This window comes from Coregonus clupeaformis, unplaced genomic scaffold (assembly GCF_020615455.1).
Source record: "Coregonus clupeaformis isolate EN_2021a unplaced genomic scaffold, ASM2061545v1 scaf1940, whole genome shotgun sequence".
NCBI classification, from domain to species: domain Eukaryota; kingdom Metazoa; phylum Chordata; class Actinopteri; order Salmoniformes; family Salmonidae; genus Coregonus; species Coregonus clupeaformis.
In genome coordinates this window covers 51,138-67,458 of record NW_025535394.1, presented here as the reverse complement: position 1 = coordinate 67,458, position 16,321 = coordinate 51,138, and positions in this window count along the sequence as shown.

Genomic DNA, 16,321 nt, shown 5'->3' with positions numbered 1-16,321 from the left:
ACCATGGACCATAACAGGAAGGTCTCCACTGTCAAATACCACTACACATGCCATGGACCATAACAGGAAGGTTCCACTGAAATACCCGCTACACATCGACCATGGACCCTAAGGCAGGAAGGTCTCCACTGAAATACCACTACACACGACCATGGACCATAGCAGGAAGATCTCCACTGAAATACCACTACACATGACCATGGACCATAGCAGGAAGGTCTCCACTGAAAATACCACTAGACATGACCATGGACCATAACAGGAAGGACTCCCACTGGAATACCACTGCCACATGACCAGTGGGACCATAGCAGGAAGGTCTCTACTTGGAATACCACTTCCACACATGACCATGGGACCATAGAGGAAGGTCTCCACTGAATACCACTCACACATGACCATGGACCATAACAGGAAGGTCTCCACTGGAATTCCACTACACATGACCATGGACCATAGAGGAAGATCTCCATTTCTGGAAATACCACTACACATGACCATGGGACCATGCAGGAAGGTCTCCACTGAAATACCACAGCACATACCATGGACCAGATCGCAGCAGGGAAGGTCTCCACTGGAATCTACCACCACCATGACCATGGACCAGAGGAAGGTCTCCACTGAAATACCACTACACATGACCATGGACCATAACAGAAGGTCTCCACTGAAATACCACCTAGACATGACCATGGACCATAGCAGGAAGGTCCTCCACTGGAATGGCCACTACACATGACCATGGACCACCAGCAGGAAGGTATCCACTGAAATACCACTACACATAGACCATGGACCATAAAGCAGGAAGGTCTCCACTGGAATACCACTTCAGACATGACCATGGACCATAAGCCAGGAAGGTCTCCACTGAAATACCACTACACATGATCCATGGACCATAACAGGAAGCTCTCACTGAAATACCACTACACATGACCATGGACCATCACACAGGAAGGTCTCCACTGAAATACCACTGGGCCGGGCGACCATGGACCATAGCAGGAAGATCTCCACTAAATACTCACATGACCATTCATGAGAGGTCTCACTGAAATACCACTACACATGACCATGGACCAGCAGGAAGGTCTCACTGAAATACCACTAGACAATGACCATGGACCATAACAGGAAGGTCTCCACTGAAATACCACTACACTGACCATGGACCATAGCAGGAAGGTCTCCACTGAAATACCACTACACACCTGACCATGGATCATAGCAGGAAGGTCTCCACTGAAATACCCACACTACAACCCTGGACCATAAAAGCAGGAAGGTATCCACTGGGAAATACCACTACAGACATGACCATGGACCATAGAGGGGTCTCCTATTGAAATACCACTACACATGACCATGGACCATAACAGGGAAGGTCTCCACTGAAATACCACTACACATGACCATGGACCATAGCAGGAAGGTCTCACTGAAATACCACTAGACATGACCATGGACCATGGAGGTCCTCCACTGAAATGGCCACTACACTGACCATGGGACCATGGCAGGAAGATCTCACTGAAATACCATACCTGACCATGGACCAGATTTAACAGGAAGGTCTCACTGAAATACCACTACACATGACCATGGACCATAACAGGGAAGGTCTCACTGAAAATACCACTACACATGACCATGGGACCATAGCAGAAGGTCTCCACCTGAAATACACACTAGGACATGACCATGGACCATTAGCAGGAAGGTCTCACTGAGACGTCACCCTGCACACATGACCATGGGACCAACAGGAAAGGTCTCCCACTGAAATACCACTACACACTGACCATGGACCATAACAGGAAGGTCTCACACTGAAATACCACTACACATGACCATGGACCACTTCAGGAGACTCACTGAAACTCTGCCACTACACATGACCATGGACCACTAGCAGGAAGGTCTCCACTGGAATACCACTACACATGACCATGGACCATAGCAGGGAAGGTCTCCAACGGAAATACCACTACGACATGACCATGGACCATAACAGGAGGTGACTCACTGAAATACCACCTACACATGACCATGGACCATCAAGCGAAGAGGTCTCACTGAAATACCACTACACATGACCATGGACCATAGCAGGAAGGTCTCCGCTGAAATACCAAACTACACATGACCATGGACCATAGCAGGAAGATCTCCCCACTGAATACACTACACATGACCATGGACCATAGCAGGAAGGCTCCACTGAAATACCACTACACATGACCATGGACCACTAGCAGGAAGGTCTCCCCACTGAAATACCACTCAGTGGGCGACCATGGACACATAGAGTGGGGAAGGTCTCCACTGAAATACCACTACCATGACCAAGGGACCACAACAGGAAGGTCTCCACTGAAATGACCACACACACTGACCATGGACCATGTGCAGGAAGGTCTCCGACTGAAATACCACTAGACATGCCATGGACCATAACAGGGAAGGTCTCCCCACTGAAATACCACTCTACACACTGACCATGGACCATAACAGGAAGATCTCCACTGAAATGGCCACTAGACACGACCATGGGACCAGACAGGAAGGTCTCCACTGAAATACCACTACACTTGACCATGGACCATAGAGGAAGGTCTCCACTGAAGCAATACCACCTACACATGACCGTGGACCAGGTAGCGGAAGGTCTCCCACTGAAATACCACACTCTACACATGACCATGGGACCATATTGGAAGGTACTCACACTGAAATACTTTCACACTACATGACCAAGGGACCATGGGCTCCACTGAAATCACCCTACTCAGACCATGGACTATAGCAGGAGGTCTCCCACTGAAATACCAACACACATGACCATGGACCATACAGATAAAAGTACTCCACTGGGAATACCACTAACCACATGCCATGATCCACTAGCAGGGTCTCACTGAAATTACCACTACATGACCATGGACCATAGAGGAAATCTCCACTGAAAATACCACTACACATGACACATGGACCATGCAGGGAAATGTCTCCACTGGAAGTACCACTACACATGACCATGGACCACCAGTGAAGATCTCCACTGAAATACCATCACATACGACCATGGACCATAGCAGGAAGGTCTCCACTGGAAATACCACTACACATGACCATGGACCATAAAAGAGGAAAAGTCTCACTGGAATACCCTACACATGACCATACCCGCGTCCCACTAAATCCATACACATGATACGATACCATAACAAAAGGTCTCCACTGAAATACCACCCACATACCATGACTCAGAAGGTCTCCACCAAAATAAGCTCCTCCTCTTAGAAGGTCTCCCACTAAATACCCCTACACATGACCATGACCCTTCTGGGAAGGTCTCCACTAAATCCCTCACATACCATATGCACATACAAATCTCCACCAAATACTGCACTAACCAAAACCTTGGAAAGGTCTCCACTGAAATACCTCGAATACAATCAGAATTCTCTTTGGAAATACCCCCATGACCATAAAGGAAGATCTCCACTAACTACACATTTTACCTAGAGAAATCTCCACTAATTTACCATCGGTATCCCACATACCATCCTTAGTCTCCACTGAATTTTCACTACCATACTTGGTTCCCTGAAATACCTCAACATGACCATGACCTTAGCAGGAAGGTCTCCCACTGAAATACCACTGGAGCACCGGCCATGACCATAGCAGGAAGGTCTCCTAATACCACTACACGCATTATGGACCATAACAGGAAGGTCTCATGAAATGTTTTCTTTACCCGTGCTGGACCGCCAGGAAGGTCTCCCGCCATTACCTACACGCGATATGACCACTAGCAGGAAGATATCACTGAAGCCATTTCCATGACCCGACCCCCATAACGGAAGGTCTCCACTTAAATGCCACTACACTACTTACCTCCCCATTCTGAATCCACCACTGGACATGACCATGACCACACAGGAAGGTCTCCACTCCGTACCCCACACACACATGACCATGGACCCCAGCAAGGTCTCCCACTGAAATACCACCCACGCGCCATGACCCCAGCAGGGAAGGTCCCTTCTCCATACCATATTGAAATTCCACTGCATCTTACTACAACATCTCCCCCTTTTACTGAGTCTCACTAAAATCACCTACCCCCATATATACCCCACTGTAGAGATCTCACTCAAATACCTACAAACCTGGAGGCCATGACTTTGGAACAGTCTCCCTTAAAGCCCCACTGCACACACGCGACCATGGACCATGCCAGGAAGGTCTCCACTGAAATACCACATGCAGCCATGACCATAGCAGGAAGGTCTCCTAATACCACCACCCACATGACCATGACCAAACAGAGGAAGGTCTTTCCCTGAATCCCACTACACCTTACATATGACCATAACAGGAAGGTCTCACTGAAATACCCCACACCACATGCTACCAAGACCATGGCAGAAAGATCTCCCCACTGAAATACCACTACACGGCCATGACCACCATGGAAATCTCTTCTAAATACCACTACACATGACCACATGCAGGAAGGTCTCACTTCAATCCACCACTAACATACCATACTAAGGGTCTCCCTAAATCTACTGCATGACCATGGTCATTCGAAGGGTCTCCACTCAATACCTCTGCTTTCACCCATGGACCATGGCAGGAAGATCTCACTGAAATGCCACTACACGCATTGACCACCTTGAGAGAGGTCACATGCCTGCACGCTGATATGACTGTTACCGTCGGAAGGTCTCCACTAAATACTGAATGGCCGCAGACTATGCCATAGTCTCCACTGATTCCCTACAATGACCTGACCTTGAGTTCTCCATCTGCGAACACCTGGACCCATACCATTTTCCCCAATCCTCTCAATACATGACCATAAAGAATTCTCCACCAAATCTCACCTCACCACGACCATGACCCTGAGGAAGATCTCCACTGAGCCACCACACATGACTCGGTTCCATGTCGGAAGGTCCACTAAATACCTACTTTTCAAGGTCTTATCTCCTGGACCTTCACCTTAGCAGGAAGATTCTCACTGAAATCTTCACCAGCCCTACTACCACCGGAGGGTCTCCCTAAACCCTACACCCATTACCATACCATCGATTCTCCACTAAATACCCCCCTTACCATACAGAGGTCACTCACTAACCCCACACCCATTACGACCCTGCGGGAAGTCTCCCCACTGAAATATCCCCACTACACTCGACCATGACCTTGAATCCCTGAAATCATCCTCACCCTTTACCCATGACCCGATCTCACCACTGAAATCACTCATACCACCATACAAGTCTCTAATTACATCCTGAATACCACCACACACACCTCCCCTAGCATGAAGATCTCCACTGAATACCTCACGCACCATACCTGCACTTGAAGGTCTCACTAAATACCGCCGTACCATGGTTCTGTTGTGGAGGAGTCACTAACTACTAGACACTGACCATGGACCACAGGAAAGTCTCACTGAAATACCCTACACGGCCGCCAGACCATATAGGAAGGTCTCACTGAAATGCCCTAGACATGACCATGACCATAGCAGGAAGGTCTCACTGGAATCACCACACATGACCATGGACCATAACAGGAAGGTCTCACTGAAATACCTACACGCGATATGACCATAGCAGGAAGATCTCCCACTGAAATATACCACTACACATGACCATGACCATAGCAGGAAGGTCTCCTGAAATACCACTACAACCCCCCGATCGAAGTCTCCCATCCCCACCCACTTGTCCAAATCATACCATGACCATGCACGAGGGTCTCGCAAATCCCTCCCACACTTCGGACCCACTAAGATCTCCTAAATACCCTCCACATACCTCGACCATAGCAGGAAGGTCTCCTGAAATACCACTAGACCACCATGACCATAGAGAGGTCTCCACAATACCACTACACATGACCATGACCATGAAGGATCTCCACTGAAATACCACTACACCGTACATACCCTGGAAGGTCTCCACTGAAATACCACTACACACTACCATGACCATAACAGGGAAGTCTCCACTGAAATCCACTACACATACCATGACCATAGCAGGAAGATCTCCACCTGAAATACCCTCCCACATGACCATGACCATGGCAGGAAGGTCTCCACTGAAATACCCACTACACATGACCATGACCATAGGTCTCCACTGAATACCACTGCGCGTACCATGACCATCCGAGGTCTCCACTGAAATACCACTACACATGACCATGACCATACGGAAGTCTCACACTAATACCACTACACATACCATGACCATAAGAAGATCTCCCTTTCGAAATACACTACACATGATCATACCATGTGGGAAGGAGTCTCCACTAAAATACCACCACTCACTACCATGACCATAGCCAGGAAAGGTCTCCCACTGAAATACCACTACACCACATGACCATGGACCATAGCAGGGAAGGTCTCACTGAAATACCACACTACACACATACCATAATGGAGGTCTCCCAAATCCACTACACCGACCATGGACCATAGGGTCTCCACAAATACCACTACACATACCATGACCATAGAAGGTCTCCACTGAAATACCCCCACTACCCGCGTACCATGGACCATGGCGGAAGTCTCACTGAAATACCACTACACATACCATGACCCCGAGGGGAGGTCTCCACTGAAAACCACTCACATACCATGACCTGTAAGGTCTCCCGACCTAGTCACTACCATACCATAGCAGGGAAGGTCTCCACTGAAAACCACTACTCGACCACTCGTCTCCACCCCTCCCCCCTGTAGGAAGGTCTCACACTGAATCCCCCCTACACATGACCATGGACCATACGAGTTCCACTGAAATACCACTACACACATGACCATGACCGTCGCAAAGGTCTCCACTGAAATACCACTACACCTACCATGACCATAGCAGCTCACAATCCTCCCCTGGCTTGGAGGGTCTCACTGAAATACCACTACACATGACCATGACCCAGCCAGGATCTCCACTGAAATACCACTACACATGACCATGGACCACAACAGGAAGGAGTCTCCCTGAAATGCCACTAACATGACCATGGACCCCTAAGGAAGTCTCCACTGAAATACCACTACATACCATGCGGGTCTCCACTGGAAATACCACTACGCTACCCATGACCATAGCAGGAATCTCACTAAATATAAACCATGACCATATGGGAAGGTCTCCCACTGAAATACCACTAGACATTGACCATGACCCTGTGGAAGGACTCCACTGGAATACCATGTGACCATGGACATAGCAGGAAGGTCTCCTGGAATACCACTACACATGACCATGGACCATAGGAGGAGGGTCTCACTGATACCACTACCCATGACCATGACCATAACAGGAAGGAGTCTCCCTGAAATGCCACTACCTTATGGACCATGACAGAGGGATCTCCACTGAAAATACCACTACACATGACCATGACCACCCGCAGAAGGTCTCCACTGAAAATACCCACTACCGACCATGAACCACCTATCTCCACTAAATACCACTCCACTACTAAGTCTCCCCTTAATACCACTAACATACCATACCTACGGATCACCATATAAAATTACCTTTGAGGAAGTCTCCACTCAAATACCACTACCATCATATGACCATGCAAGGAAGGTCTCCACTAAAATACCACTACACATGACCTACCCCTGCAGGAAGGTCTCACTGAAACCACCACTAACATGACCATGGACCGCAACGGAAGGTCTCACCGCAGACATACCACTACACATGACCATGGACCATAGCAGGAAGGTCTCCACTGAATCGCCACTACACATACCATACCATAGGTCCACTACTACACATGACCATGACCATAACAGGAAGGTCTCACTAAATACCTACACCACCATGACCACCACAAAATCTCCACTAAATACCACTACACATGACCATGACCATAGCAGGAAAGGTCTCCACTGAAATACCACTACACATACCATGGATCCATTTCCCAGCAGGAGGTCTCCACACATACCCCTACCCTACCCTTAGCAGAGGTCTCCACTGAAATACCACTGGAACGCTACCATGACCCATAACAGGAAGGTCTCCCACTAATACCACTACACACACATACCCATGCGGTCCCCTAAATCACCACTACCCACCTGACCATTACCCTAAGGAAGGTCTCCCCAAATCCCTCCTACCATGACCACCCCCAAAGAGTCTCCACTGAAATGCCACTACACTACCCACCAACAGGAAGGTCTCCACTGAAAGCTCCCCTACACCAGCCACCCTCTCCACTGAATACACTACCACCTTACCCATCTCCTTATCCCTCATACCATGACCATAAATCTCCCACTGACACCCTACACCTACCATATTCAGAAATCTCCCTAAATCCCACATGACCATGGACCTCTTGGTCTCCAAACTAAATACCACTACGCATACCTTCGACCATAACAGGAAGGTCTCACTAAATACCACTACACACATGACCTGGACCATCGCGGGAGGGGTCTCCACTGAAATACCACTAACATGACCATGACCCTCATGCAGGAAAGTCTCTGAATACCACTACACATACCATGACCTAGTCCAAATACCACTACCGTGACCATGACCATACCGGAAGGTCTCACTGAAATACCACTACACATACCATGACTTGGCAAATTCCTGAAATACCACTCACATACCATATTGTCTCCACTGAAATACCACTACACTCCTGGCCTTAGCAGGAAGGTCTCACTGAAATACCACTAACATACCATGACCTACGGAAGATCTCCACTAAATACCACTACACATCATACTAGCAGGAAGTTCTCACTCAAATACCGCTACCGATGCCTACCATGCAAGGCCTCCCCACTAAATACCACCTACCATGACCATATCTCCACTAACTCCCTAACGTGACCATTTCTTCCTCCCCTCGGGGTCTCCCACTCGAATCCACTACACATACCTTGGACCTGCATGCAGGAAAGATCTCCGCGCATCCCTCACATACCATACTGAGGGTCTCCACTGAATCCTCCATGACCATGACATACAGAACCCACTGAATCCATACCTACCATACCTAGGAAGGTCTCCACTGAATCCACTCCATCCTGAAAGGTCTCCACTGGAATACCACTACACACTGACCATGGACCATAACAGGAAGGTCTCCACTGAATACTCACTACACATGACCATGACCACTGCAAAATCTCACTAAATACCACTACACATGACCACTGACCATCAGGGGTCTCCATCCCACTACCCATACCACTGACCATAGCAGGAAAGGTCTCCCTAATCCACATGAGGCCATGACCACTTCGAAGTCTCCACTAAATCACTAGACTACCATGGACCCCTAACAGCAAAGGTCTCGCACTGAAATACCCTACACATGACCATGACCATAGCAGGAGAGGTCTCACTGAAATACCACTACACATGACCATGACCTAAGTCTCCCTGAAATACCCTACACTGACCATACCTGTCTCCACTAAATACCACTGCTACACAGGAAGGTCTCCACTCATATCATACAATGACCATGCACCTGGAGGAAGGTCTCACTAAATCCCACTAGCATACCATGACCCTCAACAAGGGTCTCCACTCAAAATACCACTACACATACCATGACATGGAATCTCCACTCAAATACCCCCGACCATGACCATAGCAGATCTCCACTGAAATACCACTACACACTACATACCATAGGAGGGTCTCCACTATTCACATGACCATGGACCATAGCAGGAAGGTCTCTCACTGAATACCATACACATGACCATGGACCATAGCAGGAAGGTCTCCACTGAAATACCACTAGACATGACCATGGACCATAGCAGGAAGGTCTCCACTGGAATACCACTACACAGATGACCATGGACCATAACAGGAAGGTCTCCACTGAAATACCACTACACATGACCATGGACCATAACAGGAAGGAGTCTCCACTGAAATACCACTACACATGACCATGGACCATAGCAGAAGATATCCACTGAAATACCACTCCACATGACCATGGACCATAGCAGGAAGGTCTCCACTGAAATACCACTACACATGACCATGGACCATATGCAGGAAGGTCTCCACTGAAATACCACTAGACATGACCATGGACCACTCAGGAAGGACTCCACTGGAATACCACTACACATCGACCATGGACCATAGCAGGAAGGTCTCCACTGGAATACCACTACACATGACCATGGACCATAGAGGAAGGTCTCCACTGGAATACCACTACACATGACCATGGACCACAGCAGGAAGATCTCCACTGAAATCCACCACTACACATGACCATGGACCATAGCAGGAAGGTCTCCACTGAAATACCACTACACATGACCATGGACCATATTAGGAAGGTCTCACTGGAATACCACTAGACATGACCATGGACCATAGAGGAAGGTCTCCACTGAAATACCACTACACATGACCATGGACCATAACAGGAAGGTCTCCACTGAAATACCACTACACATGACCATGGACCATAACAGGAAGGTCTCCACTGAAATACCACTAGACATGACCATGGACCATAGCAGGAAAGTCTCCACTGAATACCACTACACATGACCATGGACCATAACAGGAAGGTCTCCACTGAAATACCACTACACATGACCAATGGACCATAGCAGGAAGATCTCTCACTGAAATACCACTACACATGACCATGGACCATAGCAGGAAGGTCTCCACTGAAATACCACTAGACATGACCATGGACCATAGAGGAAGGTCTCCACTGAAATACCACTACACATGACCATGGACCATAGGCAGGAAGGTCTCCACTGAAATACCACTACACATGACCATGGACCATAGCAGAAGGTCTCCACTGAAATACCACTAGACATGACCATGGACCATAACAGGAAGGACTCCACTGGAATACCACTACACATGACCATGGACCATAGCAGGAAGGTCTCCACTGGAATACCACTACACATGATACCATGGACCATAGAGGAAGGTCTCCACTGGAATACCACTACACATGACCATGGACCATAGCAGGAAGATCTCCACCTGAAATACCACTACACATGACCATGGACCATAGCAGGAAGGTCTCCACTGAAATACCACTACACATCGACCATGGGACCATGCGGAAGGTCTCACTGAATACCACTAGACATGACCATGGACCATAGAGGAAGGTCTCCACTGAAATACCACTACACATGACCATGGACCCATAACAGGAAGGTCTCCACTGAAATACCACTAGACACACCATGGACCATAGCAGGGAAGGTCTCCACTGGAATACCACCACACATGACCATGGACCATAACAGGAAGGTATCCACTGAAATACCACTACACATGACCATGGACCATAGCAGGAAGATCTCCACTGAAATACCACTACACATGACCATGGACCATAGCAGGAAGGTCTCCACTGAAATACCACTAGACATGACCATGGACCATAGAGGAAGGTCTCCACTGAAATACCACTACACATGACCAGCAGGTCTCCACTGAAATACCACTACACATGACCATGGACCATAGCAGGAAGATCTCCACTGAAATACCACTACACATGACCATGGATCATAGCAGGAAGGTCTCCACTGGAATACCACTACACAGTACCATGGACCATAGAGGAAGGTCTCCACTGGAATACCACTACACATGACCATGGACCATAGAGGAAGGTCTCCACTGGAATACCACTACACTGACCATGGACCATAGAGGAAGGTCTCCACTGAAATACCACTACACATGACCATGGACCATAGCAGGGAAGATCTCCACTGAAATACCACTACACATGACCATGGACCATAGCAGGAAGATCTCCACTGAAATACCACTACACAATGACCATGGACCATAACAGGAAGGTCTCCACTGAAAGGCCACTACACATGACCATGGACCATACAGGAAGGGTCTCCACTGAAAGGCCACTACACATGACCATGGACCATCAGGAAGGTCTCCACTGAAATACCACTACACATGACCATGGACCATAGCAGGAAGATCTCACTGAAAGGCCACTAGACATGACCATGGATCATAGAGGAAGGTCTCCACTGAAAGGCCTCTATACATAATAAGGTAAATGTCTTCCAGGGTCTTGCCTAAAAAAATGACAAAATACAAACTAGTGCCTGTAATGACCGTGGTCTTTAAATGTCAATAAGAAAAACAGCAAAACCAAGTGTGTAGCTCCCAGCATGACCTGTAACAGTCATCAACCAGAGCAAGACAACATAACATGTATGTAGCAAAACATGTTTTCCAACATCTAACTGTAGGGTGCCAGGTGTGATACGCAGCATCCTGGAAAGACACTTAACCTGCTGGTGTGAGGAAGTAGTCCTTGAGGTTGTTGTACACGTCTATAGCAACTCTGGTTGCCCTGTCTGCCGGCATGTTTCTTTGGATCCAGAAACTGGTGTCCCCCTTGAACCAGCTGTCTCACTCTCCAGACGCAGGTCCCCAGTGGGGTGGAGGGCTCAACAAACATGGGGTGGATGCATCGTGTTGATGACTGTGGTGTCAGTGTCTGTGGTGTCAGTGTCTGTGGTGTCAGTGTCTGTGTCTGTGGTGTCAGTGTCTGTGTCTGTGGTGTCAGTGTCTGTGTCTGTGGTGTCAGTATCTGTTGTCAGTGTCTGTGTTGTCAGTGTCTGTGGTGTCTGTGTCTGTGGTGTCAGTGTCTGTGTCTGTGGTGTCAGTGTCTGTGGTGTCAGTGTCTGTGGTGTCAGTGTCTGTGGTGTCAGTGTCTGTGGTGTCAGTATCTGTTGTTAGTGTATGTGTTGTCAGTGTCTGTGGTGTCAGTGTCTGTGTCTGTGGTGTCAGTGTCTGTGTCTGTGGTGTCAGTGTATGTGGTGTCAGTATCTGTGTCTGTGGTGTCAGTATCTGTGGTGTCAGTATCTGTGGTGTCAGTATCTGTGTTGTCAGTGTCTGTGGTGTCAGTATCTGTGGTGTCAGTATCTGTTGTCAGTGTCTGTGGTGTCAGTGTCTGTGTCTGTGGTGTCAGTGTCTGTGTCTGTGGTGTCAGTGTCTGTGGTGTCAGTATCTGTGGTGTCAGTATCTGTGTTGTCAGTGTCTGTGGTGTCAGTATATGTTGTTTGTGTCTGTGGTGTCAGTGTCTGTGTCTGTGGTGTCAGTGTCTGTGGTGTCAGTATCTGTGGTGTCAGTGTCTGTGGTGTCAGTATCTGTGGTGTCAGTATCTGTGTTGTCAGTGTCTGTGGTGTCAGTATCTGTTGTCTGTGTCTGTGGTGTCAGTGTCTGTGTCTGTGGTGTCAGTGTCTGTGGTGTCAGTATCTGTGTTGTCAGTGTCTGTGGTGTCAGTGTCTGTGTTGCAAATGTGGTTGTGGAGAGCCACGCAGTCCTTCACAATGGTCTCAGCTTTTTTCTGAGGGCAACCTCAAGGTCTCGTCCCAGGATCCTCCATCTTGCAGCAAGGATCACAAAGCAGATCTCGGGAAACCTTTAAATAAACAAAGCAGCTTCCCGTTAGTATTGAACAGGAATATGAAGGCTATCAAACTGTAACTGTGTAGCCTCTGCTTTGGGCATACTGTAGGCCCCAATCCTCTTACTGGGATGCCAGATCACGTTTATGTGACATATAATTACAACGTCTATATTGGTATCATTTTCACATCATATGTATAGTCACATGTATTTAGCCTATATTAGCTGGATATGGTCCCATCAGGTTTACCATCAGAGGGAATGCTCTTGAATCCCACGAAGACATATGGGCTTGGTGTTGGCTCGAATCCCACGAAGACATATGGGCTTGGTGTTGGCTCAAGATCTCCACGAAGACATATGGGCTTGGTGTTGGCTCAGATCCACGAAGACATATGGACTTGGTGTTGGCTCAATCCCACCGAAGACATATGGGCTTGGTATTGGCTCGAATCCCACAAAGACATATGGGCTTAGGTTTCCTCGAATCCACCGAAGACATATGGGCTTGGTGTTGGCTCGAATCCCACGAAGACATATGGGCTTGGTGTTGGCTCGAATCCCACGAAGACATATGGGCTTGGTGTTGGCTCGAATCCCACGAAGACATATGGGCTTGGTGTTGGCTCGAATCCCACGAAGACATATGGACTTGGTGTTGGCTCGAATCCCACGAAGACATATGGGCTTGGTGTTGGCTCGAATCCCACGAAGACATATGGGCTTGGTGTTGGCTCGAATCCCACGAAGACATATGGGCTTGGTGTTGGCTCGGATCCCACGAAGACATATGGGCTTTGGTGTTGGCTCGAATCAACGAAGACATATGGGCTTGGTGTTGGCTCGAATCCACGAAGACATATGGGCTTGGTGTTGGCTCGAAATCCCACCGAGGCATATGGGCTTGGTGTTGGCTCGAATCACCGAAGACATATGGGCTTGGTGTTGGCTCGAATCCACGAAGACATATGGGCTTGGTGTTGCTCAAAATCCACGAAGACATCATAGGCTTGGTGTTTGGGTCCCGGACAAACACTCTGGCCTAGACAAAACAAAACAGAAAATTCCAACGCCCGCTGAAGCAAGTCATTCAAATCTGCCAACCGACATCCAAAAGTATTGAAAATGTATTTTCTCATCAATGCTTCGCATAGGTTGGACAAGAGACGTGTATTCTCCATCGGTCCCCTCTTTGTTCAGTGGATGGAACTCGACATTTTTCTCCGGTCGTTTTCTTTCCTTCTCTCCTGAGTAGTAAGAGCAGTTCAAGCCGTTGCTGCTTCAAGCTCTAGCCATTGCAATTCATAGAGAGAAATGTTTGCTTCTGCTTCTTTGGCTAAAAGAGCGTCGTAAAGCATTGGAACACCAGACTAGCCAGACATGTAGCTAGCTAACTAGTATTTGTAAACAGAAAGGCATATAACACCGTCCCAAGCTCCCCAGCCCCCTAGTGGATATACATTACACAAGGCGGACTTCCTCTCTGGGTGACGCATAGCGATGATGTGTGTACAAAAGCACGCTGCCACAAAAAAACAGACTCGCCCTTGCACATGCATGCACGTTGATCAACGGGTGAATCCACCTCAACCTAACGTAGCCACCTCAACCTAATGCAGCCACCTCAACCTAACGTGAGCCACCTCAACCTAACGTAGCCACCTCAACCACGTAGCCACCTCAACTTCCGTACGCCACCTAACCCTACGTAGCCACCTTAACCTAACGGAGCCACCTTAACCCTACGGAGCCACCTTAACCTAACGGAGCCACCTTAACCTAACGTAGCCACCTCAACCTAACGTAGCCACCTCAACCTAACGCCTTACCTCAACCTAACGTAGCCACCTCAACCTAACGTAGCCACCTTAACCTAACGTAGCCACCTTAACCTAACGAGCCACCTCAACCTAACGCAGCCACCTCAACCTAACGTAGCCACCTCACTCAACGTAGCTCCACCTCAACCCAACGTAGCCACCTCAACCTAACGTAGCCACCTCAACAACGTAGCCACCTCAACCTAACGTAGCCACCTCAACCTAACGCAGCCACCTCAACCTCAACGTAGCCACCTCAACTACGTAGCCACCTCAACCTAACGTAAGCCACCTCAACCTAACGCTAGCCACCTTAACCTAACGTAGCCCCTCAACCTAATGTCCAGCCACCTCAACCTAACGTCGAGCCACCTCAACCTAACGTAGCCACCTCAACCCTCAACGTAGCCACCTTAACCTAACGGAGCCACCACCTTAACCTAACGGAGCCACCTTAACCTAACGGAGCCACCTTAACCTAACGGAGCCACCTTAACTAACGTAGCCACCTCAACCTACGCAGCCACCTCAACCTAACGTAGCCACCTCAACTGCAACGCAGCCACCTCAACCCTAACGTAGCCACCTTAACCCTACGCTAGCCACCTTAACTAACGTAGCCACCTCAACCTAACGTAGCCACCTTAACCTAACGTAGCGGAGAGTGCTTCCTGATCAGTAGCTGAAGCTCTTTTGTCTTCCTGATTGGCTGCTGGTCAGTCTGTTTGTCTTCCTGATTGGCTGCTGGTCAGTCTGTTTGTCTTCCTGATTGGCTGCTGGTCAGTCTGTTTGTCTTCCTGATTGGCTGCCGGTCAGTCTGTTTGTCTTTCCTGATTGGCTGCCGGTCAGTCTGTTTGTCTTCCTGATTGGCTGCGGTCAGTCTGTTTGTCTTCCTGATTGGCTGCTGGTCAGTCTGTTTTTTCTTCCTGATTGGCTGCCGGTCAGTCTGTTTGTCTTCTTGATTGGCTGCCGGTCAGTCCTGTTTGTCTT